Raw genomic sequence first — 23,374 nt, forward strand, 5'->3', positions numbered from 1 at the left:
TTAAGTGATGAGGTCACCACCCTCATGAAACTAGTTGAAACAGATGAATAAGAAAGAATTGTACCACAGTGTGTCTGGTGCCATGATGTTGTATGGTCTGTCATACCCATTCTAAATGTCAAAGGTGAGGTAATTTGTGATAAAATGATTAGCAGAGGAAGTAGGAGATTAGAAGTGAACAACTCCTGAGGAGAGAGAACAATATGTACAAAATTCCAAAAAAGAGAGAGAGTTGATAAAATTGAGGAATCACATGACTGTGCATGCCCTAGAAGGCTGAGAACACTGGGGAGGAGAATGGGACAGACTTAGAGACAGACCTTGGAAGCCATGTTGGGTTTAATCTTGTAGGAAATGGGAAGGCATTAATTGAATAAGCAATTTAATAAAGGATACAAAGTGAGGAGATTTGGACTTTAGAAATACCCCTTTGGTTGCAAAAGTAGGATTCAACTGGAGAAATTCAAAACAAAACGGAGATCACCACTTAGGAAACAGAAAAGTAGGTAAAGTTGAGTAAGCAACTTGGGAGTCGAGTTGAAATCCCATTTTTAAAATCATTCATTCTCTTGGCATGCACGAAACCGAACTAATGATATTTTCTAGCCTATTTGTCAAGGTTTCCATGGAACTCAACTGAAATGGTGTTTATAAAATGACTAAGCAATTCTGAAGTGCTGTAGCTTCTTACAAGGGTAAAAGTTTTCATTATGATGGTTAAGTTAAAAATTTTTTAACACAAGAACCTTGATAAAATTATAGCTTAAATAAGATTCAAGGAGGTAATGGAAATTTGCAAACCCTACTTTATCTCTTCTCACCTAGATTTAAAGGCTTGTAATTTGCTCCAGCAAAGCCTCCCAGTTGTTTCTGGTCTATCATAAGATGATTCTAGATATCTCATCCCTTTGTAGCCTCCTTAAGTTTACTTTAGAACTGGAAAACTGGAAAATATATGATTATCTAAAAATATGTCCCAGAATTGCTAGGGAGTACTGCCTTTGTTTAGATTAGAAAAGAAATACTGTAACTGTTTGGTATAAATCTTGAGGGTATTCAAAGATCTCACAGCAAAGGGTGGAACTTCTCTGTTTAGGACAGGCAAAGACCATTATTTTTTTCCTCCAGAGAAGTAAGGGAAAAGGAGTATGAGAGGGAAATAGGGGACAGTGCAGAGAGGAAGAAGTAACTAACTGCTGCATGGGGAGGTAGCCAGGAGAGATACCCACAGACCTATGGAAAAGAGATTTCAATCTTAGAGTGTTGACTGCATGAAAAGCAGAGACCACTCCACCCTTTCACATGACTCAGGTTCTGTAACACATCAAGAAATAACTTAGTTGTGCCATATTTGTGGATATTTTGTGAGGTGTGGATGTTGTAGATAGTTGTAGTTGCAGGTGGAAATTGGCAAGGGGAGTTGCATTTTGTAAGACAGTGGCAGGTGGAAATAGGGGGTCAGGTGATAGAAGAGATCATGAAAATGCAAATTCCTTGCAAGTCTGAAGAAATCTTGGGAGAGTTTTGGATTTGCATAAGTCATGGAGTTGAGTTGAGGTCTTGTAGACAGTATATAGAACTCCAAGGAGGAGAGTGCTTCTCAGCTGATACTGTTGGTTGCAGGATTATCATGAATTATCGGGAAGTCTTGTTTCAGGTAACCAAGTCTATGGTTAAGAATGTTTGAAACCACCTATTGATGTGGAGTGTTTAGAGACAACCAGCTATTAATGCAACTGAATTATGAGAATGTATATTCTTCATGCTTTACTGGTAGTAGCACAACCTATTAAATATCCAGATAAACTTCAAGTTTCCTGTGAGCCTATGTTTTGTTTTTGAAAATTATCTATTTTATCTCTTTCTTGATACCTAAAAGTGTAAAATAGAAATATATGGATTTCTTTCCATACGATCGTTTGAAAATTACAAATATGAAGCAACATTTATATGACTTCTGGGAAGAAGATATTACTTTATTCACTATACTGCTGGAGCAATGAAATGAATAAAATATTAATAGCAAATGTAACCCTATGATATTCTAAGAAGTAGTAAACTTCATAGGCCTTTCTTGCACATTATAACTACAACTACACGCTATAACTTTTAGCATGTAGAAGATAGATCACTGGCTTAAATCCCCATAGTGTAATTACCACGTCTATGACTGGGTAGCTATGGGTCCTTTAATAAGTCATTTCACTTCTCTGAATCTCTGTTTTCTCATCTGTAAGATGGATTGTTGAATATAATGATTTTTAAATATCACAATTCTCATTTTTTTGTTTCTTTTATGATTGAAATGAAAAGACCAGAAATAAGCAAGGTGTTTACACTGTTGTCTTAGTGACAATCAGAAATTTCTCTCAACATCATAAATTCATAGTTATATAGATGGAATTACTTTTAACCCTTACAGTTGTAAGATCATAAAATAATAGTTGTAAGGGATCTCTGACTACATTCCATTAAAACTCTACTTTGGCACAATCTGATGAATATATTTCAAAGTGGTCTTAATTTTAGAACATTTCCCATGACAGAGAATTCACTAATATATGACATCTACGTACCTATTTGCTGGCATCAAATCCTATGAGTTGCCTGAGACATTTATTTTGATGTCTGTTTAAAGATGATGATAACTGTTAGAGATTTTACTTTAAAGATAATGAAAGGCCTTCTCCTTGCTCTGTGATTACAGATCCAGAAAAAGGGGGCTATTTTCTCTTTTTTCTCCAATTCATTATCTACCCTATTATTATCCTTTTATTTCTGATTTTCTCTCTCTCTCTCTCTCTCTCTCTCTCTCTCTCTCTCACACACACACACACACACACACATACACACACACACACACACACATTCTTCCCAACAAATAGAAAATATTGTGCACCAGTAAATAGGTCAGTAAGGTCATATAAAGCTAATATGGAAGGAGCTAGCTTCATCTGTACGTAACAATGCATAGGCAGTCAGACCTAAATTCATGATCTTTAATTTTTTTTCACTTCTAATGCAGTAGTAGATAGAAAACAGGTATAGGCATTTTGGTCTTAAGATGACAAAAATCCTTGAAACAGCATATGCATTTGTCTTAAGAAAGGTTTGTAAATAGCATCCTCTAATCTTTACATAGATGGTACCATTTTGAAATGCCAAGCAACCCATTTTTGAGTACAGATTTGGAGGCTTTATTCCTGAAAATATTTCAATAACTATAACTAAATAAAAGGCTTGAAGCTCAGTACTCTCTCTTTCACTCTCTCTTTCACTAACAGAAAAATGTTAGAAGTGGACTCATCGTTCAATATGAGAGAGGTGCCAAATGAGTGAAAGAACTGGTTACAGAGGAAAAACAGTAGAGTCTGGGCAACTTGCCTAAAGGGACACTTAAGTTGACCTTCATATAGGAATTGAAAATGTGAATCATTTTCTTTTCATTTTTTTCCTGGATTCTAACAATGAAGACAGTCTTTAAACTTGTGTTGTTTCTTGTTCTTTTATCAAGGCAGAAAAAGGGAACAAGAGAGCAGGCTTTCGAGTCAGAAAACCCAGCACTTGAATCCAAGGACCACTATTTGTTATATGATCCTTGTGAATATACTTAATCAGTTTAATTTCAGTTTTCTCATCAAGAAATTAGTTATGAAAATAATTATTTTATAATGGTATTATGAGAATTGTACAAAGAAATTACTTATAAATGCTTTACAATGTACGTTGTGCAAAGGCGTTTCTTAATAAAATGTATCTATTATTGTTATTTGAATATATTGAACACATATATTGAATTTGAGTGTATATATTGAGAAACCACTAAATAAAATTGAGAGATTGAACTCTTATTGTTTGACTTTATAAAGCTTCCCCTCTATTTTAAATAATATGAATGAATAAATAGCCAAAATGACTATATATTCAAAATTATGTATGGGAATAAAAACATGTGTAAATGCAGACACTTGTGTATTTTTGGAACTAAGAAGTTGTAGGATGGTTGAGTTTATTACATGTTGCAGTCTTTGGATGCTTAGAGCAGAGGATGAAGCCAAAGAACAATACAACTTATTTACGAGAATAACTTTTTTTAAGTGACTAAGACAAAAATCACATGGGTAATTTATGTTGGACATCCTCTATTTGCCCCATCACATCTTCGTTTTGACATTCCCCACCCTGATCTATAACCCATGAGATAATATTGGTTGTCAGTATTAACTGTTTCTCTTGTTCACTGACTTTGGCTACAGTTCAGCAAATGGGAAGCACCAACAGGAGATCAAAAAGAAGCAGGAAAAAATGATCATGTAAATAATTTAAAATTTGGAAGATTTACAAATCTTGGTATCAAAACATTTTATAAAGCTACCATAATCATGAAAGTGTAGAATTGGTATAGAGACAGACTCAAGATCAACTTAATAGGTTAGAGAGTCCAGAAAATATGTGTAAAATCTACAGACATATGTGAATTTTGCCAATGTATGAAATTACTTCAATTAGAAAAGAAGAGTTTTTTGGGTTTTTTTTTTTTGTTATTTGTTTGTTTGTTTGTTTTAACTAATGGTGCTTGAACAGTTGGAGATTTCTATGAAAAACAAATGGACCTTATTTCACTCTACAAAAATTATTTTAGATGAATCATACACCTCCTGTAAAAGCTAGAATCATAAAATTTCTACCAGAGATTATAGGATAATAGCCTTATGAACTTGTGGTAGGCAAAAATTTCCTTCTTTAAGTGTGAATGGATATATGTATTCAGAATGAAAATAGAAATAAAAATAGATAATAAATTTTAAAATGCCAACAAAGACTACTAGTAAGCATCAAAAATTTCAGGAAACTAACATTGTATAGACCCATCATTAATTATCTTCTTGGCATATTTATACAACACTTTTTCCTAAATATTTTCTAGCTGCAAACAGTGTGATTGCCTTCTTAAAAGACAGTTTTGCAATATTTTCTATAAAGAAAACTCAAAGACCATTTAGACTTTCCTCTCTTATGGTTGATGAAAAACATTTCACTTTTTGACTTTTCCGGAAATTTCTTTCAGCTTCACAAATTGTTATTTGTAATATCCCATAAATTTATAGGATTCTTTTTAAGTTGGGGAAAAAATCTCACTCAGCTTTATTTAAGACCTGTAAGACTTCAGAACATTTCAAATTTTCTTGTTCAACAACTAATCTTAAATATTCTTTAAAATGTTAGCATTAATTAACTGTTTTGTTGTTAAAATTCTCATTATATGCACATAATATGACAATTTTGTATCTTCACTCATCATATTTTATAGAAATGCATAAAATGTATACTTTGATTTAATATTTTGGTGGACATGCATAAAACACATAACTTGTTTCATAGAGGTACCAGCTGTTTATAGTACTGCTGAAGGTTTGGGCTCATAAATACAAGAATTCTTATATATTCTTTGTTCTCCAGCTTTATTGAGGTATAATTGATAAAATCTATATATGTTTAAGATGTACAATGATTCGATATACGTACACATTGTGAAATAACTACCACAGTTGAGTTAACTGAGACAACCATCACCTCACATAGTTACCTTCTTTTTTGGGAGGGGGGGAGAACACTTAAGATCTACCTTCTAGCATATTTCATATATGTAATATAGTATTACTAACTATAGTCATCAGACTGTACATTAGATCCCCAGAACTTATTCATCTCATAACTGAAAGTTCTTTGACCAGTTTCCAATTCCGCCATACCACACCCCAACCATTGGCAACTACCATTCTACTCTCTCTATGAATCTGAGTTTTCTCAATTCCATATATAAGTAAGATCATATGGTATTTGTCTTTCTGTTCTAATTTATTTTACTTAACATATTATCCTCCAAGTTCAATCCATGTGATTACAAATGGCAGGGGTTCTTTCTTTTGTATGGCTGAAAACTATTCGTGTGTGCGTGTGTGTGTGTGTGTGTGCAAGCACCACATTTTCTTTAACCATTCACCCATCAGTGGACACTTAGGTATTTTCAATATCTTGGCTATCATAAATAATGCTGCAATTAACATAAGAGTAAGGTATCTATTTGAAATAGTAATTTTATTTCCTTTAGATACAAACCCAGATGTGGGATTGCTGGATCATTTTAGTATACATATTGATGAAGCGAGCACTGCTGGATCATATGGTAGTTCCATTTTTTTGAAGGACTTCTATACTGTTTTCCATATGTTATATTTGCCATAACACTGTTTATTACAGCTTTCAATTTACATTCCCACCCACAATGTACAAGGGTCCTCACAAACATTCATCATCTATCATCTTTGCTAATAGACATCCTAACAGGTGTGAGGTGATGTTTTATTGTGATTTGATTTTCATATCTTTGATGATTAGGGATGTTGAACACTTTTTTATATACCTATTGGCCATTTATATCTTTGGGAAATGTCTATTCAAATCATTTGCCCACTTTTAAATCTTTTTTTTTTTTTTGCTACTGAGTTAGAGGAGCTCATGCTCTGTTTCTTTCAAAAATCAATAAACATCAAAAAAAATTTTTTTTTCAAAAGCCAATCTACAGATGAGGAAAATATATTTACAAAACACATGTCAGAAAAATAACTCATATCCAAAAAATATAGAAAATTATGTCAATATAATAAAAATATAATTTACTAAAAATAGTCAAAGGGAATGCGAACTAGTACAGCCACTCTAGAAAATAGTATGGTGGTTTCTCAAAAAGTTAAAAATAAAATCATCCTATGATCGAGCAATTTCACTACGAGGTATTTACCCAAAGAATACAAAAACACTGATTCAAAGGGATACATGCACCCCAATGTTTATAGCAGCATTATCTACAATAGCCAGCTTATGGAAACATCTCAAGTGTCCATTAACTGATGAATGGATAAAGAAAAGGTTATATATATATAGATGATAGATAGATAGATAGATAGATGATAGATAGATAACACACACACACAATGGAATATTAGCCATAAAAAACCAATGAAATCTTGCCATTTGTGACCACATAGATGGAACTAGAGAGTATTATGCTAAGCAAAATAAATCAGTCACAGAAAGACAAATACCATATGATTTCACTCATATGTGGAAATTAAGAAACAAAACAAGCCAGCAAAGGGAAAGAGAGAGAGAGAGAGAGAGAGGCAAACCAAGAAAGAGATTCTTAATAGAACAAACTGGTAGTTACCAGAGGGGAGCGGGGTGGAAAGATGGATTAAATAATAGGTGATGGGGATTAAGGAGTGAACTTGTAATGAGCACAGGGTGACTATGGAAGTTTTTTTTTTTTAATGTTTATTTATTTCTGAGACACAGAGAGAAAAAGCATGAGTGGGGGAGGGGCAGAGAGAGAGGGAGACACAGAATCTGAAGCAGGCTCCAAGCTCAGAGCTGTCAGCACAGAGACCGAGGCGGAGCTGGAACTCACAAACCGTGAGATCATGACCTGAGCCAAAGTCGGTTTGACTGAGCCACCCAGGCGCCCCATGGAAGTTTTAAATTACTATACTGTATACCTGAAATTAATATAACACTGTATGTTAGTTAACTGGAGTTAAAAAAAAAAACAAAGGATTTTAATTTTTATTTTACAAAAGAAGATACAAAATGGTCAATAAACACACAGGAAAGGTGTTTACACCATTAATCTTCAGGAAAACACAAATTAAAATCACAATAAAACATCATTTTATGCTTTGTAGTGTAACTAAGATTTAAAAATTTTTAATATAAACGTTGGCAAATTTGTGGAGCAATTAGATCTTTCATTCTTCAATGGTGTGAGTATAAAACGATACAACTGCTTTTGAGAACTGTTTGGAATTTTCTCATGAAGTTGAACATAAGTCTACCCTATGATCCAGCAATTCTACTACTAAATATTTACCTAAGATAAATGAACACATGTGTTATACAAAGACTTACATAAGAATATTGATAGCAGCTTTAGTTATAATAGCTAAAACTACAAAAACTCAAATATCCATCAAGAGGTAAAAAGATAACAAAGTATGATATATTCACAATACAGCACATTCCTCAGGAATAAATATGAACAGAGTACTGATAATTTCAACAACAGGAATAAATCCCAAAAACGTACTTAGTGAAAGCATCCAGACACAAAAAAGTGGATACTATACAATTTCATTTTTATGAAAGCTAAGAACAAGCATCACTAATGTATAGTTTTAGAAAACTTCTTGATTACCTCTCAAACGTATTAAACTGGCCTGAGGTTTCTGGGGTGAAATTATCTCTGTCTTTCCTGGAGTTGTAGCCACACAGGTTTATACAATTATTAAAACTCATTAATCTGGACACAATATTATACACACATCATGCCTCAAAAGTGACAACTTGTTGAAGACTTGGGTTAACTTGAAAAAAGCAACATAGTGCTGGAAATAAAGGAGATAGAAGAGACTTGAAAGAAGGAAATGATGGACAGTCTCACATCTGTGTTAAGGCAAGGAAGACGCATGGAGAAAGGAAGAACTGAGAACATAAGATAAACCATCAGTATGATTAAAAGTACCCACCAGATTAAAAAGAAAAACTGGAAAGATGATGAAATATTGTTGTTAGGTACAAAAAAATTAGAATTAGCAAAATAAAGTAAATGGCAAGTAATGAATAGGCTATAACTTGGAGATTTCGAAACCTGAAACAGGGGCATTATGAGAAAGTTCATATACAGAGGCATAATGTCTATACAGGCATAATGAAGTTCCCAGTAGCCACTTTTCTGACTCATTCTAGCTCCAAAGTTAACACTACTCTAGCTTTGAAATCTGTGCTGAGAGAAGAATCTTTCAATTCTGACATAGAGAAAGAGAGAGGGAATAATTTTCCTTAATTTTACATTTTTCATGTTGTGAATACTCAAATACATTTTTTAGTACTTCTAATTATTTTAAGAAAAAATATTTTGCCTTTTTCCTGCCAATCCCTCAACACAATAAAGTCACTATATGGTTGTTTATGCTAGAATGGATATGTTAATTTACTCATTTGCATCATTTATGATACTCTTCCCAGAAAGTGGAAAACATTTTTACATTTGATTAAACACACCTTGTCTGATTTAATAGCAATCTTTAAACTTATTTTTCATCTTGGTATTATTTTCTTTTTTTTTTTTTTTCAATTTTTTTTTTATTTTTATTTTTTTTAATATATGAAATTTACTGTCAAATTGGTTTCCATACAACACCCAGTGCTCATCCCAAAAGGTGCCCTCCTCAATACCCATCACCCACCCTGCCTTCCCTCCCACCCTGCCCTCCCTCCCACCCCCCATCAACCCTCAGTTTGTTCTCAGTTTTTAACAGTCTCTAATGCTTTGGCTCTCTCCCACTCTAACCTCTTTTTTTTTTTTTTTTTTTTTTTTCCTTCCCCTCCCCCATGGGTTTCTGTTATGTTTCTCAGGATCCACATAAGAGTGAAACCATATGGTATCTGTCTTTCTCTGTATGGCTTATTTCACTTAGCATCACACTCTCCAGTTCCATCCATGTTGCTACAAAAGGCCATATTTCATTTTTTCTCATTGCCACGTAGTATTCCATTGTGTATATAAACCACAATTTCTTTATCCATTCATCAGTTGATGGACATTTAGGCTCTTTCCATAATTTGGCTATTGTTGAGACTGCCGCTATAAACATTGGGGTACAGGTGCCCCTATGCATCAGTACTCCTGTATCCCTTGGATAAATTCCTAGCAGTGCTATTGCTGGGTCATAGGGTAGGTCTATTTTTAATTTTCTGAGGAACCTCCACACTGCTTTCCAGAGCGGCTGCACCAATTTGCATTCCCACCAACAGTGCAAGAGGGTTCCTGTTTCTCCACATCCTCTCCAGCATCTATAGTCTCCTGATTTCTTCATTTTGGCCACTCTGACTGGCGTGAGGTGGTATCTGAGTGTGGTTTTGATTTGTATTTCCCTGATAAGGAGCGACGTTGAACATCTTTTCATGTGCCTGTTGGCCATCCGGATGTCTTCTTTAGAGAAGTGTCTATTCATGTTTTCTGCCCATTTCTTCACTGGGTTATTTGTTTTTCGGGTGTGGAGTTTGATGAGCTCTTTATAGATTTTGGATACTAGCCCTTTGTCCGATGTGTCATTTGCAAATATCTTTTCCCATTCCGTTGGTTGCCTTTTAGTTTTGTTGGTTGTTTCCTTTGCTGTGCAGAAGCTTTTTATCTTCATAAGGTCCCAGTAATTCACTTTTGCTTTTAATTCCCTTGCCTTTGGGGATGTGCCGAGTAAGAGATTGTTACGGCTGAGGTCAGAGAGGTCTTCTCCTGCTTTCTCCTCTAAGGTTTTGATGGTTTCCTGTCTCACATTCAGGTCCTTTATCCATTTTGAGTTTATTTTTGTGAATGGTGTGAGAAAGTGGTCTAGTTTCAACCTTCTGCATGTTGCTGTCCAGTTCTCCCAGCACCATTTGTTAAAGAGACTGTCTTTTTTCCATTGGATGTTCTTTCCTGCTTTGTCAAAGATGAGTTGGCCATACGTTTGTGGGTCTAGTTCTGGGGTTTCTATTCTATTCCATTGGTCTATGTGTCTGTTTTTATGCCAATACCATGCTGTCTTGATGATGACAGCTTTGTAGTAGAGGCTAAAGTCTGGGATTGTGATGCCTCCTGCTTTGGTCTTCTTCTTCAAAATTACTTTGGCTATTCGGGGCCTTTTGTGGTTCCATATGAATTTTAGGATTGCTTGTTCTAGTTTCGAGAAGAATGCTGGTGCAATTTTGATTGGGATTGCATTGAATGTGTAGATAGCTTTGGGTAGTATTGACATTTTGACAATATTTATTCTTCCAATCCATGAGCAGGGAATGTCTTTCCATTTCTTTATATCTTCTTCAATTACCTGCATAAGCTTTCTATAGTTTTCCGCATACAGATCTTTTACATCTTTGGTTAGATTTATTCCTAGGTATTTTATGCTTCTTGGTGCAATTGTGAATGGGATCAGTTTCTTCATTTGTCTTTCTGTTGCTTCATTGTTAGTGTATAAGAATGCAACTGATTTCTGCACATTGATTTTGTATCCTGCAACTTTGCTGAATTCATGTATCAGTTCTAGCAGACTTTTGGTGGAGTCTATCGGATTTTCCATGTATAATATCATGTCATCTGCAAAAAGCGAAAGCTTGACTTCATCTTTGCCAATTTTGATGCCTTTGATTTCCTTTTGTTGTCTGATTGCTGATGCTAGAACTTCCAGCACTATATTAAACAACAGCGGTGACAGTGGGCATCCCTGTCGTGTTCCTGATCTCAGGGAAAAAGCTCTCAGTTTTTCCCCGTTGAGGATGATGTTAGCTGTGGGCTTTTCATAAATGGCCTTTATGATCTTTAAGTATGTTCCTTCTATCCCGACTTTCTCAAGGGTTTTTATTAAGAAAGGGTGCTGGATTTTGTCAAAGGCCTTTTCTGCATCGATTGACAGGATCATATGGTTCTTCTCTTTTTTTTTGTTAATGTGATGTATCACGTTGATCGATTTGCGAATGTTGAACCAGCCCTGCATCCCAGGAATGAATCCCACTTGATCATGGTGAATAATTCTTTTGATATGCTGTTGAATTCGATTTGCTAGTATCTTATTAAGAATTTTTGCATCCATATTCATCAGGGATATTGGCCTGTAGTTCTCTTTTTTTACTGGGTCTCTGTCTGGTTTAGGAATCAAAGTAATACTGGCTTCATAGAATGAGTCTGGAAGTTTTCCTTCCCTTTCTATTTCTTGGAATAGCTTGAGAAGGATAGGTATTATCTCTGCTTTAAATGTCTGGTAGAACTCCCCTGGGAAGCCATCTGGTCCTGGACTCTTATTTGTTGGGAGATTTTTGATAACCGATTCAATTTCTTCGCTGGTTATGGGTCTGTTCAAGCTTTCTATTTCCTCCTGATTGAGTTTTGGAAGAGTGTGGGTGTTTAGGAATTTGTCCATTTCTTCCAGGTTGTCCAATTTGCTGGCATATAATTTTTCATAGTATTCCCTGATAATTGTTTGTATCTCTGAGGGATTGGTTGTAATCATTCCATTTTCATTCATGATTTTATCTATTTGGGTCATCTCCCTTTTCTTTTTGAGAAGCCTGGCTAGAGGTTTGTCAATTTTGTTTATTTTTTCAAAAAACCAACTCTTGGTTTCGTTGATCTGCTCTACAGTTTTTTTAGATTCTATATTGTTTATTTCGGCTCTGATCTTTATTATTTCTCTTCTTCTGCTGGGTTTAGGCTGCCTTTGCTGTTCTGCTTCTATTTCCTTTAGGTGTGCTGTTAGATTTTGTATTTGGGATTTTTCTTGTTTCTTGAGATAGGCCTGGATTGCAATGTATTTTCCTCTCAGGACTGCCTTCACTGCATCCCAAAGCGTTTGGATTGTTGTATTTTCATTTTCGTTTGTTTCCATATATGTTTTAATTTCTTCTCTAATTGCCTGGTTGACCCACTCATTCGTTAGTAGGGTGTTCTTTAACCTCCATGCTTTTGGAGGTTTTCCAGACTTTTTCCTGTGGTTGATTTCAAGCTTCATAGCATTGTGGTCTGAAAGTATGCATGGTATAATTTCAATTCTTGTAAACTTATGAAGGGCTGTTTTGTGACCCAGTATATGATCTATCTTGGAGAATGTTCCATGTGCACTCGAGAAGAAAGTATATTCTGTTGCTTTGGGATGCAGAGTTCTAAATATATCTGTCAAGCCCATCTGATCCAATGTATCATTCAGGGCCCTTGTTTCTTTATTGACTGTGTGTCTAGATGATCTATCCATTTCTGTAAGTGGGGTGTTAAAGTCCCCTGCAATGACCACATTCTTATCAATAAGGTTGCTTATGTTTATGAGTAGTTGTTTTATATATCTGGGGGCTCGGGTATTTGGCGCATAGACATTTATAATAGTTAGCTCTTCCTGGTGGATAGACCCTGTGATTATTATATAATGCCCTTCTTCATCTCTTGTTACAGCCTTTAATTTAAAGTCTAGTTTGTCTGATATAAGTATGGCTACTCCAGCTTTCTTTTGGCTTCCAGGAGCATGATAAATAGTTCTCCATCCCCTCACTCTCAATCTAAAGGTGTCCTCAGATCTAAAATGAGTCTCTTGTAGACAGCAAATAGATGGGTCTTGTTTTTTTATCCATTCTGATACCCTATGTCTTTTAGTTGGCGCATTTAATCCATTTACATTCAGTGTTATTATAGAAAGATATGGGTTTAGAGTCATTGTGATGTCTGTATGTTTTATGCTTGTAGTGATGTCTCTGGTACTTTGTCTCACAGGATCCCCCTTAGGATCTCTTGTAGGGCTGGTTTCGTGGTGACAAATTCCTTCAGTTTTTGTTTGTTTGGGAAGACCTTTATCTCTCCTTCTATTCTAAATGACAGACTTGCTGGATAAAGGATTCTCGGCTGCATATTTTTTCTGTTTAGCACACTGTAGATATCGTGCCAAGCCTTTCTGGCCTGCCAAGTTTCAAAGGAGAGATCAGTCACGAGTCTTATAGGTCTCCCTTTATATGTGAGGGCACGTTTATCCCTTGCTGCTTTCAGAATTTTCTCTTTATCCTTGTATTTTGCCAGTTTCACTATGATATGTCGTGCAGAAGATCGATTCAAGTTACGTCTGAAGGGAGTTCTCTGTGCCTCTTGGATTTCAATGCCTTTTTCCTTCCCCAGTTCAGGGAAGTTCTCAGCTATAATTTGTTCAAGTACCCCTTCAGCACCCTTCCCTCTCTCTTCCTCCTCTGGGATACCAATTATGCGTATATTATTTTTTTTTAGTGTATCACTTAGTTCTCTAATTTTCCCCTCATACTCCTGGATTTTTTTATCTCTCTTTCTTTCAGCTTCCTCTTTCTCCATAACTTTATCTTCTAGTTCACCTATTCTCTCCTCTGCCTCTTCAAGCCGAGCCATCGTGGATTCCATTTTGTTTTGCAATTCATTTAAAGCGTTTTTCAACTCCTCGTGACTGTTCCTTAGTCCCTCGATCTTTGTGGCAAGAGATTCTCTGCTGTCCTGTATACTGTTTTCAAGCCCAGCGATTAATTTTATGACTATTATTCTAAATTCACTTTCTGTTATATTATTTAAATCCTTTTTGATCAGTTCATTAGCTGTTGTTATTTCCTGGAGATTCTTCTGAGGGGAATTCTTCCGTTTGGTCATTTTGGAGAGTCCCTGGCGTGGTGAGGACCTGCAGTGCACTTCCCCTGTGCTGTGGTGTATAACTGGAGTTAGTGGGCGGGGCCACAGTCCGACCCGATGTCTGCCCCCAGCCCACTGCTGGGGCCACAGTCAGACTGGTGTGTGCCTTCTCTTCCCCTCTCCTAGGGGCGGGATTCACTGTGGGGTGGCGTGTCCCGTCTGGGCTACTTGCACACTGCCAGGCTTGTGTTGCTGGGGATCTGGTGTATTAGCTGGGGTGGGTAGGCAAGGTGCACGGGGGCTGGAGGGGCAGGCTTAGCTCGCTTCTCCTTAGGTGATCCACTTCAGGAGGAGCCCTGTGGCAGCGGGAGGGAGTCAGATCCGCTGCCGGAGGTTTGGCTCCGCAGAAGCACCGAGTTGGGTGTTTGCGCGGAGCGAGCAAGTTCCCTGGCAGGAACTGGTTCCCTTTGGGATTTTGGCTGGGGGATGGGCGGGGGAGATGGCGCTGGCGCCTTTGTTCCCCGCCAAGCTGAGCTCTGCCGTCCGGGGGCTCAGCAGCTCTCCCTCCCTTTGTCCTCCAGCCTTCCCGCTTTCCGAGCAGAGCTGTTCACTTATGACCTCCCAGACGCTAAGTCGCGCTTGCTGTGGGAACACAGTCTGTCCGGCCCCTCCGCTTTTGCCAGCCAGACTCGGGGGCTCTGCTTGGCCGGCGAGCTGCCCCTCCGCCCCGGCTCCCTCCCGCCAGTCCGTGGAGCGCGCACCGCCTCGCCGCCCTTCCTACCCTCTTCCGTGGGCCTCTAGTCTGCGCTTGACTCCGGAGACTCCCTTCTGCTAATCCTCTGGCGGTTTTCTGGGTTCTTTAGGCAGGTGTAGGTGGAATCTAAGTGATCGGCAGGACGCGCTGTGAGCCCCGCGTCCTCCTACGCCGCCATCTTCCGGAACCTCATCTTGGTATTATTTTCTAGCAGTTCTGCTGCCCTGACCTCTTGTATGTAAAAAAAGAGCAAAAAAAGATCTTCCACAGCAAGTAAGGAGGACATCTTTATGTTATTGTCATAATGTGTGCATGGGTCAATTGCCAGCTATATAAAAAAAAGTATTTTAAGTAAAAGATTTTTCCACACTGAAACAGTATTCATTGTTTTGGTTTGGCTTTTCTTTAATTATTTAGATTCCACCTTGCCTGTCACTGTATTACTATGATGACTCAACATAAGTCAAAAACATTTATAACATTCACACAAATGTATTCTTTGAACTACATAACTATATGCATTAGCAATTATTTTTGTATTGCCTGTGACATTTCTTGCATTACCCCCTTAAAATTAAATTCTTTGATCCCTGTATTTATTTTTCCTGCTTAAAATATTATTTTCTTTTAACTGATAGTCTCTTCAACAAATTCAGTATTAATAATGGTATATTTTCTAATACCTTAACCCTGAAGATCCTTAATCTCTTCAAAACCAATGACTATCTTTCCTAAGAGTTGCTTTTGTGTAGATTTGGTGCTGATGTTCTCAGGAAGATGAAATACATTTCTTCTCTGTTTCCATTGCATCTTGTATAATACAATGGTAATCATCACACTGTTATAATTAATTATGTATTAGTTTCCACTGTTAAATTCTCAACAACTAGAACTATTTAATGTACAAAAATGCATTTTCTAAAAACCATTTAGACTTTTCCTTTTTTCCCATTTTCCCATTCATTCTAAATTTGTTTTTTGTACTCAGGGTTATAGTTTTTTTCATCTCCCTATTCTTCTCAGCCATACTCCATTTTATTACTACTAGCTAACATTTATTGGGTTTTATAAATTAAATGCACCCAAACTGGTATCTATATCTATGTGAAATCTACATTTACATACATAACTGCAACTATTCTTGTATATAGAACAATGGGCCCAATACTATGGCTGACATAGATATTCTGACGTCCTATTGGTGGGTCTTTTTATGGTGAAAACACTGTAAAGCTGGACATCCTTGATGCTGCTGCTACCAACAATAATAAAACAATCCCTAATCCTTATTTAACATTTTTGTGTGTGCTGGAAACTGTTCTAAGCATTTAACATTTAATCCTCACAAACATTTGATATGATAGTCATAATATTTTCTCTATTTTGTAGACAATGGAACTGAAGCACAGAGAGGTGCATTGTAGTGAACTGGAATTTAAACCCAAAAAGTTTGACTTTAAGTTCCACGTTCTTAATCACTATGTCAAAACATGTTTCAATTAAATATGCTACCTCATCAATTGGATTCAAAATAAGGAAAGGAGACACAAAATATGAGGAATCCATTTTCCTGCTGTAGATTATGGTGAAGACAGTTTGGTTCTGTAGTTAGCACTTCCAGATTTGATATTTCTCTGCAGTAGTAGCAGTTGCTTTCCTATTCAAATAAAAAATGATGTTATACTATGGCCTAAGAATTGCTGCTAGAAGTTCACTGGAGTCTGTTTCTCTAGCACTCTCAATTCTATTGATAACCACCTGGCGATAAATCATTTTTTCCCATAAATAAACAAGAATAGTGTCCATTGCAGCTCATGGTTTTTAACCAATATGATAATTGGTTCCAGAAGCAGCAACGGCAATTGAAAGGAGGCACAATAACAAGAGACAAGATGGGTGTCTTGCCACAGAAATTTTGCAGTATTGCTTAGCAAAAATGAGATTAAGGGTACTGCTTTCCTACCAAATTTGTTCCTAGGTCAAAGCGGCCACCTTCAGTTAAAAAGGGGAACGGAGGACCACAAAAAATGGAAACATTAGATGAAACAATAATGCTGAAAACTACTGGCTATCAGGCAATGAAGGACAATCCCTGACAAAGTAGGAAAAAATGAGTTGTGCTCTACAATTGCTCCACCTTACTGTTATAAAGACATTTCCAGGATATTTCCTTGGGAAAAAGAACTGAGTCAATGCCTGTTGAACTCCCTGAATTGAGGAGATAAAGATGAGAGCCTAGGGAGAGCTTGTGTTACCAGGGAAGACTACCAGAGAGAATAGAGCAACACAAATAGAGAATTCCAGAGATCTTCAGAGAATCCCCATCAAGTATTCTGCTAAGTGCTAATCAGAACATGAATGAGGAAACTATCAATGACTGAGGAAGGTACAACCAAAAGATTAAAAATTAATAGCGCCCAACAGTCATATGGGGCTGGAAATAGTGCTTGTTCTAACAGCCAGATTGGAAAACCTCATCATTCACAGGATATTGCATGGAGTATTCAGAACACCCTTGCCTTAATAATAGAAAATAGTTATCTCTAGACTGAGAACAATCAGAGCTCTGTCTAACAAACCTCTAAAGCAAGACCCAAAGAGATCAAACTCTTTCCAAATAACCTAATTGTGTACCCCCCCAAAATCAACATATTTATAAATTGAAGGAGACACAAATGAATGGAAAGATATTGCATACTCATGATCAGAAGAATTAATATTGTTAAAAAGTCTATATTACCCAAAGCCATATAGAGATTCAATGCAATTCCCATAAAAAAAACCAATGGCATTTTTCACAGAAATAGAAAAAACAATCCTAAAATGTGTATGGAACTACAAAATACCCCAAATAGCCAAAGCAATCTTGAAAAAGAACAAAGCCAGAAACATCACACTTCCTGATTTCAAATTCTATTAAAAGCTATTTTAATCAAAACAGCATGGTAGTAGTATAAAAGCAGATATATAAACCAATGGAATAGAATCAAAAGCCAAGAAATAACACCCCACATACATGGCCAATTATTTTTGACAAGAAAGCCAAGAATTCTCAATAGTAAAAGATAATCTCTTCAATAAATTGTGTTGGGAAAACTGGATATTGAATGAAATTGAACACATATCATATATTATATGCAAAAAATAACTTAAATAGATTAAGGACTTAAATATAAGACTTGAAACTCTAAAATTCCTAAAAGACAGCATAAAGAAAACCTTCTTGACCTTGGTCTTGGCAATCACTTTTTGGACATGACATCAAAAGCACAAGCAACAAAAGCAAAAGTCAACAAGTGGAACCACATCAAACTTAAAAGTTTCTGCACAGCAAAAGAAACCATCAACAAAATGAAAGGCAATTTATGAAATGGAAGAAAATATTTGCAAGTCATATATCTGATAAGGAGTTAATAACTAAAATATATTAAGGACCTCATACAACTCAATAGCAAAACAAAACAAAACAAAACAAAAACAAAATACACAATCCAATTTAAAAGTGGGCAGAAGACTCGAATACACATTTTTTTCAAAGAATACATACAAATGGTCAACAAGTACATGAAAAGATGCTCAACATCCCTAATTCATCAGCTCTGTATCCCTTGCCATCCTTAATCATTACAACAAAATATCACTTTACACCTGTTAGAATGGATATTATCAAAAAGACAAGAGATCACAAATACTGGCAAGGATGTGGAAAAAAAGAAACCCTGGTGCACTGTTGATGGGAATGTAAGTTGGTACAGCCACTCTGGAAAACAGTATGGAGGCTCCTCAAAAAAGTAAAAATAGAACTACCATATGATTCATCAATCTCACTTCTAGGTGTATACCTAAAGGAAATAAAATCACTATCTTGGAGTGATATCTATACTCCCTCATTCATAGCAGCATTATCTACCATAGCCAAGACATGAAAACTACCTAAGTGCCCACCAATGGATTGTTAGAGAAAATGTGACAGATATATTACATGAATAGACTTGGAGGGCATTATGCTAAGTGAAAAAAGTCATGCAGAGAAAGATAAATCCTTCATGGTATCACTTATACATGGAATCTAAAGAAAAAAAAGTTGATTAAAATAGAAACAGGGTAGAATGGTGTTTGCCAGGGGATGGGGTGGATAAATGGGAAGATATTGGTAAAGGGTTACTTTTAGACTTTGAGTTATAAGATGAATAAATTCTGAGAATCTAATGTACAGCCTGTTGACTACAGTTAACAGCACTGTATTGTATATTTGAAAGTGGCTATGAGAGTAAAGCTTTCATATTCTTACCGTTCCAACAACAAAACGGTAATTACATGAGGTGAAGGATGTGTTAACTAATTGCAGTGTGATAATTATGTATTTCACAATATATACATGTATGAAATCATCACATTGTATAGCTTGAATTTATACAGCGTTATATGTCAATTAGATCTCAGTAAATGGGAAAAAAAGACTATTCAGAGTAATACAAAAATATCCAGGAACCAATATGGTAAACTACACTGTGTCTGACATCCTATTAAAAAATTAATTGTGTCCAATTTCCAATAAAAAATTATCAGCCAGGAAAAATAGCAGAAAAATATAACCTATAGTAAGAAAAAGAATTGATCAACATCAAATTACATCTGGCAGAGTTATAACAATTAAATATCTTGATATTTAAACAGTTGTTACAGCTTTATTCCCTATGTTAAAAAACCTATTGGAAAAACTGGGCATGAGAGGAAAAAAAGGATTGAACATGTTAAGCAGAGACATGGAAGAAATAAAAGGGATTTAAATTGAACTTCTAAAAATGAAAACTACAATGGTTGAAGTTAAAAATACACAGTATAGGATTAATTGCAGATTAGACATCGCAGAAGAAAGACTAAGTGAACTTGAAGACAAAGTAATTAAAATTATTGCAAACAAAACAAAAAACAGTGCATAATGAAATTAATGAAGAATTAGTGAATTGCAGAACAACTCCAAACCACCTATTAAATGTGTAATTACAGTCCCTGAGGAAGGTAGGGGGAGAGGTACAAAATAAATATTTGAAGAAATAATGATCAAACATTTTCCAAGTTTAAATAAAAATTAAAAACTTACAGATATAGGAATCTCAATAAGTGGTAACAGAAGCAATATGGTATAAACTTCTATATACCAAAGTATATAAAAATCAAAACCAGTGATAAAAAAGAATTTTTTCTAAGTTGTCAGAGAAAAGATAACACATTATATGTGGAGGAACAAAGATAAGTAAGGAGGCAGACTTCTTGTTGGAAATAACAAACTAGAAAACAAGAGAGAAATAATTTTAAATTACTAAAAGAAATAATCTAGATATTAATCTTTTAATCTTGAATTATATAACCAACGAAAATACCTTTCAAAAATGAAGGAACAGTAAAACTTTTCCAGATGTACAAAAACTGAAGGTTTCCATCACCAGTGACTTATTCTACAGGTATTAGTGACAGTCTTCAGATAAAAGGAAAATGATACTAGATGGAAATCTGAACCTACACAAATAAATGAGAAGCACTGAAAGTGATAACCACATGGATAAATTTATAAATACCTTTTAATTCTGTGTAAATCTCTTTAAAATAAAATTATTTAAACACAAATATTACAGTGAGTGGTTTACGACATATGTGAAACGAAATTACATGATAATACAATAAGGTTCAAGATGAAAGAATGGATATAGTATTGTAAGGTGTTAACACTATGTATTAGGTGGTATAATATCATTCAAGGATATACTGTGATAGGTTAAATCTGTATATTATAAATCTTAAAACAACAACTAACATAAAAAAAAAGAATTATAGTTAGTATTTCAATAAAGGAGATAGAATCATAAGAGCAGGAAATTAATCTACAATGGGACAGAAAATGAAAATGAAGGGAACAAAGGGCACATGACACAAATAGAAAACAAATAGCAAATGATAGATTTAAACCTAACAGCATCAACCAAAAAGCATTTAAAGCAAGTGGTCTAAATATTCCAAATAAAAAACAGAGATTATTATACTGAATAGAAAACAACTCACCACTAAATGTTGCTAACAAGAAATACTCTTTAAATATAATAAAATTAGGTGACAATTTAAAAGATGGAAAAGACATATCCCATGCTAATACTAATTTAAAAAAAATCCTAAAGTGGTTACATTAATACCAAATTATATTTCAAAGCAAGAAATAGCAAGGATAAATAAGGTCATTTCATAATGATAAAAGATTACATTCTTTAAGAGGATTTAACAATCCTGAATACTTAAACATATAATAACAGAGCTTCCAAACACATAAGGCAAGAACTGATAGAACTGCAAGAAAAAATAGACATATCCACAATTATAATCAGACACTTCAATTAACCTCTCACCATAATTAATAGAATTAACAAATAATTATACAGAAACCCTCTTATAATAATTAATATAATTAATAATAAAATGATTATACAGAAAATCAGTAAGAATATAGATTTGAACAATACTAGTACATCTTGACCTATTGACATTTATAGAAAGTACCACATAAATACAAAAGAATACACATTATTTTCAAATGGAAATTTTACAAAAATATATCATATTCTGAGGAATAAAACAGGTATCAACTTGTATGAAGGACTTGAGTCATATAAAGCATGTTCTCTGACCAAAATCAAAGTATTTTCATAATAAAACTTAGGCACTATTTGTCCTTTTTTTTTCACTCTCATTTTCTCATGAGTTTTCAGTGGAGTTTTCCAGAATCTGTATCATAAATGACATTGCAGAAACAGATATGAGAATCCAACTGTCTATTATTAAGCCATGGATTAAAGATATTTTCAAAAATTTAAAATAATACCTACCACTCTACTTGATAATATTTTTCAGAAATGTTTTTTTATAAAATATATTAATTATGTTGATATACAAGACTTGATTGTTGTTTTAAATTATTAAATACTAATTTCTAAAGTTTCTCAGTTTCTAACCTTGTAAATGTTCATAGATAAAACTCCTATAAAGAAAGGTCCTCTTGGGGCGCCTGGGTGGCTCAGTCGGTTATGCTCTGTTCATGCTCTGTCTCTCTCTGTCTCAAAAAAATAAATAAATAAATGTAAAAAAAAAAAAAAAAAAAGAAAGGTCCTCTTTGGAGATTTCAATAATTTTTAAGAGAGCAAAGGAGTTCCAAGACCAAAATCTTTGATAACCATTATATCAAAACACAATGCAAACATGTTGGATGCCAAACTCATCTCATCCTCGCTCCTCCCATCAAATCAGTTCGTTCTTTTGTCATGTGTGTTTTGTTAATGCTCAATTCTCTGAGTCACCTGAACCAGATATAATTTTTCTTTTTGGCCTATCTTTTGGTCTCATTGTTTGGTGTTTGCATTTTGTCAGCTTACTTGATGCATCTACTTACTAGATTCTATGTTCTTTGAGGATAGAGTCCATATATTGATCATCTTTTTTATTTTCCATAATACTGATCGCATACTGAACACCAAAATCTATCAGTGGAATGATTCATAACTGTTGGATTAAAATGACAGCAAATTGGTACTGACAATTTACTGAATATTGTGAACACAATGTCACTTGCATAACCTAGAACATTTACATTATTTTCTGGAATTAATTCATTATTTAATACAAAATTATGAGTCTTGGGGCGCCTGGGTGGCTCAGTCGGTTAAGCGTCCGACTTCGGCTCAGGTCATGATCTCACGGTCCGTGGGTTCGAGCCCCGCGACGGGCTCGGTGCTGACAGCTCAGAGCCTGGAGCCTGTTTCAGATTCTGTGTCTCCCTCTCTCTGACCCTCCCCTGTTCATGCTCTGTCTCTCTCTGTCTCAAAAATAAATAAACGTTAAAAAAAAATATTTAAAAAAAAAACAAAATTATGAGTCTGTTCATGAGCCTCTGGACATAGTTAAATGCAACAATGTGATTTTAATTATCTTTGAATTAGTACCATTATAAAATACCAATATGTTAGGTAGTGATAAAATACCAATATGTTAGTATATGAAAGACCTCAAGATCAGTTTAGAGATAGGCAGAGGATGCACTAGGTGGAAGGAAATGCAATATTGGCAAATAGTGTAGATTCTGCACTTAGCTTTTTGCACCTAAATTTGTGCCCCTAATTAAAATAGCTATGAGTGATGAAAGCTGGGAAATTCATTAAAAAAGGCACCAGTGCCAGGCCCTGGCTTCACTCAAAGTAGAGACATTTCAAACCATATGATAATGATATTTCAGGAGGGTGAGTCATACTGTCATGACTGAGAACTGGAATGGGGTGGGGGGGCAGTTTGACAATATGGCTGCTGACTGACATCTGTTCTTAGGAGATAATGCACGCTCTGGTGGAAATTCTTTGCCCAGGAGT

This window comes from Panthera onca, chromosome C2, assembly GCF_046562875.1.
Source record: "Panthera onca isolate mPanOnc1 chromosome C2, mPanOnc1 haplotype 2, whole genome shotgun sequence".
In the NCBI taxonomy this organism is placed as follows: domain Eukaryota; kingdom Metazoa; phylum Chordata; class Mammalia; order Carnivora; family Felidae; genus Panthera; species Panthera onca.